This window comes from Trachypithecus francoisi, unplaced genomic scaffold (assembly GCF_009764315.1).
Source record: "Trachypithecus francoisi isolate TF-2019V2 unplaced genomic scaffold, Tfra_2.0 Lachesis_group10, whole genome shotgun sequence".
Classification (NCBI taxonomy): domain Eukaryota; kingdom Metazoa; phylum Chordata; class Mammalia; order Primates; family Cercopithecidae; genus Trachypithecus; species Trachypithecus francoisi.
The window spans coordinates 25,616,437-25,624,755 of NW_022681455.1; positions in this window are offsets into that span (position 1 = coordinate 25,616,437).

Sequence of the window (8,319 nt, forward strand, 5' to 3'; positions counted from 1 at the left end):
TGCAGAGCAGAAACCCAATTCACAAATAATCGTTGGTGGAATGGATTTTGTGAGATATGATTCTGTGATCTTCAAAAGCTGCCAGTGAAGAGATATTTGTACACCTGTATTCCTAGTAGCACTATTCACAATAGCCAAAAGGTGTAAACCACCCGAATGCCCATTGATGGAGGAATGAACAAAATATGGTATATACAATGGAATATTATTCAACCTTAAAAAGGAAAGAAATTCTGATACCTGCTACAACATGGGTGAACCTTGAAGCCATTATGCTAAGTTAAATAAGCCAGTCACAAAAGGGTAAACACTGTATGACTCCACTTATGTGAGCCACCTAAAGTAGTCAAATTCATAGAGATAGAAAGTAGAATGGTATTGCCAGTGGTTGTGGGGATGAGAGAATGGGGAGTTGTTTGGTGGGCAGTTTCAGTTTTATAAGATGAAAAGCATTCTGGAGATTCACATTATTATGCAACCAATGTACTTAACATTACGCATTACACTCAGAAATGATTAAGATGGTAAATAGTATGTGTTTTTCACCACTTTTTTTTAAAAAGCAGCATGTAATTTATATTACTATAAAGGTGGCAGACTCCATTTTGGGGGAAGACTTCTCTTTTTCAGGTGGAGAGGCCACTAATAGATTTTAATTGTGCATAGCAGGGCCCAGAATCCTGCTCTGATGGTAATATAAAAATCTCCTCTCATTGTGGATAGAACACTGGTAAGCAATGTCACGTTGGAGCCTGAAGCAAAAGGATAAATATGTACCCTTATCTATACATACAAAGTACCCTCCCCCATATTTTGAACCAAATAAATAAAAGTTCTACAATTCAAAAATATAACTAAATATAAAGCACCGTATTGTCCAATCTGTTCACACACCATCATCACCACTTATAAACCCACCTAGCTTTGTGGGCCCAGGAACCTGGAGCTAATCAACAACTATGCTTTATTGCACAAAAATGCAGAGTTCCAAAACAAACAGGCTGTTTTTAAACTATTGCTATTTTATTATCGATTTTGGCATTAATTTTAATTTTTAAAATATTGCATTAACACATTATTGCTTTTAATTGTTAAATTTTTGGGTGCTCTGTTAAAACTTGTGACCTCATGTGGCAGAGCTTGCAGTGAGCCAAGATTGTGCCACTGCACTCTAGCCTGGGTGAAAGAGTGAAACTCCATCTCAAAACAAAACACTTGTGGCCTCATGCATCATTGCCTTACTCTCATTCTGGCCCTGTGCCTACAGATTATCATGAGCTTAACTCCAATTTTCCTATGGCTATACTAAGAAGAAATGATGATGGAGCTGTGAACTTTATGATGGAGAGAGTCAAGGGAACTGTTTGTTCAAGTGGGAGGCTTCTTATGTTGAAACCTAACTACCAAGGTGATGGCATTAGGAGGTGGGGCTTTTGGGAGATGGTTAGGTCATTAGGGCAGAACTATCATAAGTGGAATTAGTATCCTTCTTACATGGGACCCCATAGAGTTGCCTTGTCCCTTCTCTCATGGGAGGACACAGCAAGATGATGGCTGTCAACAAACCAGGAAGCAGGCCCTCACTAGACACTGAATTCATCAGTGCCCTGATCTTGGACTTCCCAGCCTCCAGCACTATTAGAAGTAAAGGTTGTTTATAAGCCACCTAGCTTATGGTATTTTTGTTATAGCAGCTGAAACAAACTAAGACAGCCAGTAACTTGGAGACACTGGTGGGAGTGGGAGAAGGTGGGTAGAAAGATGACCAGGGATCATCCCGTGAAAAGGCCATGACTGAAAGGTTTCAGGAGCAACGGGATCTGAGGACAACTCAGGCACAGACTTTCCTTTCTGCATTGCAGGTCTTTGACCTTATTTTGAAGTCTTCAGTAAAATTTCTTAAATTCTACAGTGATTCTTGGGAGAATGAAGAGCAAAACTGGAAACCACAGGAGTGACAGATTGGCCTGGAGAAGGCTGCAATAGCAAGAAAGACAGTTACTTCATTGAATAGATATTATGTGAGAAAAAGGAGAGCAAAATCTTATTATTCAAGTCACATGCATGAACTGCATACTCCCTTGCCACCAATTAAAATTGCAAGTCCTACAGGCCCCCAAACTCATGCACAGATACAAGAGCTGGACGTGATAGTAAAACCACACCCTGTGGTCATTAGATCACTAAGCCAACTAAGGTCTGGGATGAAGGAAGAGACAGGCCAAATAGACAGCAAAAGAAATTATTGGGATTTATGAAATCAGATAAAATAATTGGTATCTGGAATTATATTCTAAATGAAAAAAAAACCACATTGGATTTGAAAAGTAGAAACAGAGCAACTTCAGTAATACCAAATGTCAGACTGATGTGAATTGGAGCATATTTACAGTTCTTCAGTTTCCACAGGCCAGTACGCTAAGAGTAACTCAAAGACTGGATGCCTTTACTAGAAATTGAGGCTTTATATTAAATAAGAAACACAAGAAAAGTCAAATATTAAGTTTTTAATGACATTTAAATTATATTTCTGAACTGAAGAAAAATCTCTATTAATCTAGATTAGACAGTCTACACTAGACACATTGTACCTATTGTACCTAAACGGTCATCGTGAGCAGACTTCAGAAGGTGGAGCAGACGTGGCATGACTGAAAATTCACTTACAGGAATTTCATAAGTTCAAAATACTAAGTGGAAATTAAAGATTGCTATAAATATTGCTTAGGCTCTTAGAATATGAAGAATACATCACTTCTATATGTCCAGAAGAGGCACAGCAGAGACTCTGGGAGCAGTGGAGAAGCTGAGCAGAACAATGAAGTAAAAAGTAGTATCTTCAAGAATGCGTGTGTCCAAGCATTTGCTGTCACTCAGAACAGGGTCCCAGATTTGAGTCTCTGAATATTAAAGTAAAAAGTGGCAGTTGATATTAGAAAACTCAAAAGAAGAATGATCATTTTAGGACAGACTCACCTACAGTATATAAAAGGATAAATAGACAACATAGATCCTGGAAAACCAGCAAAAAGCCAGGAGCCAGGTCCCTGAACGGAACAAGACCCAGAACAGATGATTTGCCTACATTAAGATTTGGCTTGAAATGATTTCTCTCTCTACTTATATTCCTTGCACAGGTATCGGCTATGAAAATCAGACACTACAACTTGGCTATGCGTAATAGAGAAAAACGGGGATTTATCACTAGAATGACACTGTCTACAAGTTGTGATATATACATTCATGCTTAAGTGTTAAGTGAATTTTACTTAGTTCTCACATTGTATGTTTTCACTTACTGTCAATGGATGACAACAAAACAAGATGCATAACATTATGAATTAAAGAGCCCCTCTGGAGAATGCTAAAAAGATACCCCCAGCTGACAGCAATCCAAATTCTAGTAGTTAATCTAGAATGAGCAGACTAACAGTGTATCTGACTTAAGTGCCATCTATTTGAATCAGAATCATCTGGAATGCTTGTTAGCAACATCTCCAGGACTTAACCCAGACCCACCAAATCTGGGTTTAGGCATCTGCCTGTCAGCAACTTCCCTGGGTGGTTCTTAGACACCAAAGTGTGGGTGGAGCTCATTTTTATAGCAAATATTAATAAAAGAGGGAATTCTCACTAAAATAAGTCATTGAAATCTGAGATTTTCGCCTTTCTACAAGGGGTGGGGTAGCCTCCAACCTGGATACTACCCCAGGGGCTCCATCAGCTGCACAACTGGCCTTTGAGGACCAGATGACACCTGCCTCCTTGAGCCAAGCCCAGGATTTTTCTGAAGAGGGAAGAAAGTGGGCTGCCACCAGCCCCTCTGGCATGGCCAGATGGAGATCCTGAGACCCTCCATTCTTCAGATTTTAACCTGGCACGCCAAGGAAAACCACAGGCAAAGTCCTAGGGAAATTCCCCTTCCCACCCTGCTATCTTACAAGCAACAAACTCCCTTTGAGATGCCACATACCCCTGTAGGTGTTATAACCGGAATTTTGGAAGACACAAAGAACTACTCCAAATGTTGGGAAACAGCCCTTCCTGTGGGGTTTGTTCTTTAGCATGGAAGCAACAGGAGCATCTAATAAACTGCTCTCAGGAAGAATTTTTCTATGCTCTTAAGAACCACTAGCTTACACCTTAAACATATGAAACTTCGAACAAACGTGTTGAATGTTTTTCTATTAAAGGAAATTGTTTAACTCTTTAAAAATAAATAATATGGCGTCCAGGCACGGTGACTCACCTCCGTAATCCCAGCACTTTGGGAGGCTGAGATGGGAGGACTGCTTGAGCCCTGGAGTTCAAGAGCAGCCTGGCCAACATGTCGAAACCCCGTCTCTACTGAAAATACAAAAATTAAGCGGGTATGGTGGTATGTGCCTGTAGTCATAGCTACTCAGGAGGCTGAGGTAGGAAAATCGCTTGAACCCGGGAGGCGGAGGTTGCATTGAAATCGTGCCACTGCACTCCAGCCTGGGCGACAGAGCAAAACCATGTCTCATAATTTAATGCCAATGTCAATGTTTTAGCTTTGGCAAATATTCCATGGTAATGTAAGATGTTAACAATGAGGGAAACTGGATAGAGGTATATGGGAACTCACTGAACTTGATTTGCAGTTTTAAATCATTTCAGATTATTCCAAACTAAAACACTTATTAAATATAAATAAACAAATGAGAATGACCTGCTGTTGCCTGCAGGTCTCCCAGGTGGGTTTATTTCCGATCCCACCTCTTCTTCAGGCTCCGGCCTCTCACGCAGAAGCTCAGCCACCATGAGTTGGAGATTCTCTCGCTGCAGCAGCCTTCAGGATCGGGTTTTGGCACTGGCTTCCTTCCCTCGGGGACTTTTTATACGTAGCCTGTGCGTAATCATTGGTGCCGGCACGTCCAGGCTGCTGCTTCTAGCCCCTGCCCCGCAACTCTGTCTCCTGGGAAACGATTTCCATCTGGTGAAGACTCCAAGATTGAAATCATGTGGAGTTGATTTGCCTACATCTAAGATTTGGCTTGAAATGTATTTCCTCTCTATTTATATTCTTTGCGTGTATGTCTACCATAAGAACCACACAATATAAAGCACTGTGGGGAGGAGGTGTTAAAGATCTTTGGGCTCATCGACTTTAGTTGAAATGCTTCATAAAAGCACAGCTTAATTTTTTTTGGAAAGTAGGTTTTTAAAAATTGTTTTCCACCGTGCTTATTTTCAAAGGTAACAATTAAGAGGGGTACATTTTTTAAGAAAAAATTTGAATATTGGACCTTTTAAAAACTCCCTGTTAAAAGAATATGAAGGAAGTAGGGGGAAATGTTCTCTTTGTGAACAAACTCTAAATGGAGTGCATTGTGTGAGGCTAAAGGAAAACTTCATTTGGGTAAGATTCTAATTGTATTCTTCCGTGTCGTGCAGGAGAAGCTGACAACCTGTATTTTACTACTCAAAAAAGAAAATACAAGGCTCAACTTGTTTCTGATGCAGAACTCAGGAGCTCCTAAAAGAGCAAGTGGAATGAAATGTTTCCTTTTTTATTTTCTTCTCTTTTGAAACCATTAACCTATTGTTTATTTGGAAAGAGCTTATGTGGCATGCAGAATCCGTGAACACAAAAACTGAACATTTATTTATCCAGTATATTAAACATACTGTGATTGCTTCAAGCTGTGTGAGGTACGGCCTGTGCCAATGCAAGATTCAATTAGAATTCTGAGATATGTTAAAATACCTTTGGTATAAGGCAGTGGATCTTAACTAGGAGTGATTTTGTTCCCCCTTCTCCGCCATTTGGCAGTGTCTAAATGCAATTATTATTGTCACAACTGTGGGTACAGTGATGGAAATGATGCTATTGGCATCTAGTGGGTAGAGACCAGGGATGCTGCTAAACATCCTTACAATGCACAGAACAGCCCCCCAACAACCAAGAATTATCCTACCTGAAATGTCAACAGCACCAAGGGTGAGAAACTCTGAGTGTAATTAGTGTGGTGCTTTCTGTGTGATACAAATCAGGTGCTCTGGCAGAGCAACGAAAGAAAGACCACATCCAGTTGGGATGATCAAAGTTTTCAAGAATTCTTTAAGTGGGTTTTTCTGTGGTCCAGAATGCCTAATTTTTCTGAGTCTTAGAGGTCCTCTAGTGTCCCTAAATATTGTATTTCTGTATGTCAGTCAATACGTTGTCAGTGAAAAGTCTTGCTTAGCCCAGCAACTCGACATCTCTGTATTTCATTTTTTCCACTGAAAAGTGAGATTTTATTCAGAGGCCCAAGATCTCTCCTGGCTTTGAACAAGTGACAGTTCTCACTGTTTAAAAAACAATTTTTTTAAAATAGAGACAGCGGTTTCACCACGTTGTGCAGGCTGGCCATGAACTCCTAGGCTCAAGTGATCCTCCCACCTACAGCCTCCCAAAGTGCTGGGATTATAAGCATAAGCCACCACACCTGGCTGATAATTCTCATTTCTAACTTTCTATCTGGTGGCCCTATGTATGGTAGGGGCACCTGACAGCAATAATTTAACTTAAGCATACTCTGTATGGCAGATGCACCTGACAGCATAACTTCACTTAAGAGATGAGGGTTGCCATGTGGAGGTTGTGTGGAAGGAGGTGGGGTTGGGGGAAGGAGTGTTAAGGAAAAATGCTATATAAACAGCATGCTTTTTTTTTTTTTTTAAGTGGTGGTGGTTCTTCTGACCAGCCCACTGCCACTGGACTGCCCTGTAAGTTCCCAAATAAACCCTATGTTTCACCTGCTGGCTCCATGTCTCTTCTTCAGTCTTGTGAACCTGGTGTCATCCCTACTGAAGTTAATAGGGATCCTATAATCCATAAGACAGGATTCTCAGTCATTTGTGGGTAATGCTCTCCTTTGAGAACCTATCACCCCCTAACATACATGTAACACAACATTTTGCTTATTGTTTCAGGAGATCTATAGGCCCCTGAAGCCCAACGTGAACTCCAGATTAAACATTTCTGTTCCAAATGTTCCTGAGCAACAAAATTTTGCTGGGTCTACCTCATCCCTTGGAACCTGATCCAACTGTGTTCCCAAAACTACCAGACTTTCTCTTCCATGCCACATTCATCTGTTTCTTGTTTTTCTATCATGAAATTATATATTTTGCTACTGCTTTTTTTTTTTTTTAACCAAAATTCCTTTAGCTAATCTCATGGCTTTGCCGAAATCCAATTCACATAACAAATGCTCTATCTAACTCAGGAGGATGGACTATAACTACTTCCTCCCAATCCTAGGCAATGTTTCTGATGTGTTTCTTTAAGCTCTGGGAGCTGCCAGTGAATGTGTACCTGAGGCCCTAGGGAAAGAATCCCTGCTTTAAAGAGCTTAAGAAAGACCATGACGGAAGTCTACTCTTAACCCTCAGTTACATCAGGATGCACAGAAAATGCTGACACTACCCAGAAAGGAGTTTCCAAGTACCCCTTTGCTACTGTGAACAGACTGTGAAGACCTTAGAGCTATAGAGTTCGGTAAGGCAACCACTAGTCACACATGGCTCCCTAGCACTTAAAATGTGGCTAGTTGGAAGTGAGATGTGCTCTAAATATAAAAAAAAACACCAGATTTTGAATACATTGTATAACAAAGGAATATAAATATTTCACTAATAATTTTCACATTGATTATGTGTTGGAATGATGATACTTTAGCTACAACTGGATTAAATAAAATACACTGTTAAATTTAACTATTTCTTTTGCTTTCTTTGGCTACTAGGAAATTTCATATTATAAATGTAGCTTGCATTTATGGACCGCATTATATTTCTATTGGACAGCGCTCCCTTAGAATGTTACTGAAGATTGCTGGAGGGGCACACCCCTCTGTGGAGACTTATGTGTCTACTGAATCTTTATGACCTGCTGAGGGGTTTTCACCCCATCCTGAAGGACCAGCCAAGATATCTGGAACCCCTTAGTTTAGGCAAAGGCTCTAGGATCTGGAATATATATATACGTTTAATTGTTCAATACATGGTCTCTTAGTGGAAATTACCAGTGCTTGTGCTGTGGACCATAAACCCTGAATCAGAGGCCACTGAGATGTTGGTGACCAACCAGTAACACTGCAGTCACACATAAATATGCTTTCGTTATTAGCCACAGTGGGCCCCAGGAGTTCATTCTCAATGGTGGAATACATGTGCTGAGGTTATGTGAATATCAAAATTTTACCTACTAGTTTTATCATCCATTGATATTTCTTGGCTCAATTATTAACTTTGGCAGTTGCCAAATGGTGATTTCCTAATTCCAACATTCCTTCTATTTATTAGTTGGAA